This window comes from Tachyglossus aculeatus, chromosome X2 (genome assembly GCF_015852505.1).
Source record: "Tachyglossus aculeatus isolate mTacAcu1 chromosome X2, mTacAcu1.pri, whole genome shotgun sequence".
Taxonomy (NCBI): domain Eukaryota; kingdom Metazoa; phylum Chordata; class Mammalia; order Monotremata; family Tachyglossidae; genus Tachyglossus; species Tachyglossus aculeatus.
In genome coordinates, this window is record NC_052100.1 from 4,125,051 (window position 1) to 4,128,378 (window position 3,328).

Here is a 3,328-nt window from a genome sequence, read left to right on the forward strand (position 1 = left end):
ATGGGGAGCCGTGGGGAAAAGGGGGGGATGTGGCCAGGAGGAGCGGGGTGGGGATGGAGGGAGGGACACGACCCCCCCCATCCTCCACCCCCAGGGGCCTGCAGGCCCTGCCCCCTCGCCCTGGCCGTCGGCTGACCGGCGGGGCCGGGCCTCTTGACCTGAGCCCACTCCCCAGCTCTGATGGGAGGGGGTGGGAAAAGAAGACCCTCAGCTCCTTCCCCCAGTGCTTAGGGCTGGACATTGGATGGACCAGATCTCCGTCCGGTCAGCGGTAGCCCCCTCCCCGCTGGCACCTCCCCTTCCCCCTGTTCCGGCTGTTTGTGGGGTGCCAGGCCTGGGCTCGTGAGGGAGAAAAAGGGGGCTCCCCCCGGGGAGCTGGTCAGTGCGGGCACGGGACCCCCTGCTGTGGATGGGGTAATGGCGCACATTCGGGTCTGGGGGCTTCGCATCCTTGGACGGGCTCCTGGGAGGGGGACGGGGGTCCTAGGCCTCTCCCTTTCCGGCCCCGCCCGGCTCACCACGGTCATACAATCATTAAAACGTTTAGTTTCAAACTCTCTGGCTTCCTTTCTCTTTCCCTGACACGTTTCCCCGGAATGAGGCCACCCAGGAAAGCCCCTCCTGGTGGGATGGGAGGGGGCTTCACCTGCTCTCACAGCCTTTCGGGGCTCACACTATCCACGGTCTTCCTTCCTTGTAGCAAGGGCAGAGGGGTGGGTGATTTGGGGCATCAATAACATCATTCGTTCAATCGTATTTATTGAGCTCTTTCAGTGTGCGGAGCACTGTATTAATCAATCAGTCAATCAATCGTATTTATTGAGCACTTACTGTGTGCAGAGCACTGTACAAAGCGCTTGGGAAGTACAAGCTTCCCTCTCCAAACACCCCCCCTGCCCCCCGGCCCAGTGCTCCAACTCCAACAGGGTGATGGGGACATTGAGAGGAATCTGGTGCTAGCCGCCCTCCTGGGCACCCTTCCTCGTGGTTAGAGATGGACCACTCCACACCTCCTGATTCTCCCCTTCCCATCCCTGACTCTCCCCCAGTGACCCAGTAAGGACCAGCCCACACCTCTGATTCTCCCCTCTCCATCCCTGACTCTCCCCCAGTGACCCAATAAGGACCATTCCACCCCCCTGACTCTCCCCTCTCCATCTCTGACTCTCCCCCAGTGACCCAGTAAGGACCACTCCCACCCCCCTGACTCTCCCTTCTCCATCTCTGACTCTCCCCCAGTGACCCAGTAAGGACCACCCCACACCTCTGATTCTCCCCTCTCCATCCCTGACTCTCCCCCAGTGACCCAATAAGGACCATTCCACCCCCCTGACTCTCCCCTCTCCATCTCTGACTCTCCCCCAGTGACCCAGTAAGGACCACTCCCACCCCCCTGACTCTCCCTTCTCCATCTCTGACTCTCCCCCAGTGACCCAGTAAGGACCACCCCCACCCCCTGACTCTCTCCTCTCCATCCCTGACTCTCCCCCAGTGACCCAGTAAGGACCACCCCACCCCCCTGACTCTCCCCTCTCCATCCCTGACTCTCACCCAATGACCCAATAAGGACCACCCCACACCTCTGATTCTCCCCTCTCCATCCCTGACTCTCCCCCAGTGACCCAGTAAGGACCACTCCCACCCCCCTGACTCTCCCCTCTCCATCTCTGACTCTCCCCCAGTGACCCAGTAAGGACCACCCCCACCCCCTGACTCTCTCCTCTCCATCCCTGACTCTCCCCCAGTGACCGAGTACGGACCACCCCACACCCCTGACTCTCCCCCAGTGACACAGCACGGACCAGCCAACACCCCTTATCTCCTACAGCCCCTCCAGTGACCACTGACTCAGAAATTCATTCATTCAATCGTATTTATTGAGCGCTTACTGTGTGCAGAGCGCTGGACTAAGCGCTTGGGAAGTACAAGTTGGCAACATCTAGAGACGGTCCCTACCCAACAGCAGGCTCACGGTCTAGAAGGGGGAGACAGACAACAAAACAAAACATATTAATAAAATAAATAGAATAAATATGTACAGAGTAATAAATACGTACAAACATATATAATGAGGTATATATGTATATACCTGTTAGTAGACATGGGGCTCACAGTCTTAATCCTCATTTTACCGATGAGGGAACTGAGGCACAGAGACGTGAAGCGGCTTGCCCAAGGTCACCCAGCAGACAAGTGGCGGAGGCGGGATTAGAACCCACGTCCTCTGACTCCCAAGCCCGGCCTCTTTCCACTAAACCACGCTTCTTCTCCTTCTTGCCTTCCCCCTCTTCCTCTCCGTCCCTCCCCTTCTCCTTCCCTCCTTTCTTTAATCGTCATCATCGTGGTATTTAAGCGCTTACTGTGTGCCAAGCACTTTTCTAAGCACTAGTGTAGATACAAGCTCACCATGAGAAAGCAGCGTGGCTCAATGGAAAGAGCTCGGGCTTGCGAGTGAGAGGTCATGGGTTCGAATCCCGGCACCGCCGATTGTCAGCTGTGTGAGTTTGGGCAAGTCATTTCACTTTTCTGGGCCTCAGTGACCTCATCTGTAAAATGGGGATGAAGACTGTGAGCCCCCCGTGGGACAACCTGATCACCCTGTAACCTCCCCAGCACTTAAAACAGTACTTTGCACATAGTAAGCACGTAATAAATGCCATCATCAAGTCACTTAATTTATCTGGGCCTCTGTTGCCTCGTCTGGAAAATGGGGATTAAGACTGTGAGCCCCACGTGGGACAACCTGATCACCTTGTATCCTCCCCAGTGCTTAGAACAATGCTTTGCACATAGTAAGCGCTTAACAAAAGCCATTATTCTTCTTATTATTATTAGGTAAGCGCTCAATAAATACGATGGAATGAATGAATGAAGGAGGGGAGGAGGAAAGGAAAGAGGAGGAGAGAAGAAAGAGGAGGAGGAGAGAATAAGGAGAGGAGGAGGAAAGGGAAGAGGGGGAGAGAAGAAAGAGAAGGAGGAGAGAAGAAGTAGCAGGAGGAGGAAAGGAGAGAAGAAAGAGAAGAAAGAAGGAAAGAAAGGAGAGAAGAAAGAAGGAGAGAAGTAGCAGGAGGAGGAAGCGCTTAGTACAGTGCTCTGCACACAGTAAGCGCTCAATAAATACGATTGAATGAATGAATGAAGGAGGGGAGGAGGAAAAGGAAGAGAAGGAGAGAAGTAGCAGGAGGAGGAGAGAAGAACGAAAAGGAGAGAAGGAGGAGGAGAGACGGAGGGTAGGGACCGTCTCTATATGTTGCCAACTTGTACTTCCCAAGGGCGTAGTACAGTGTGCTTAGTAAGCGCTCAATAAATACGATGGAATGAATGAATG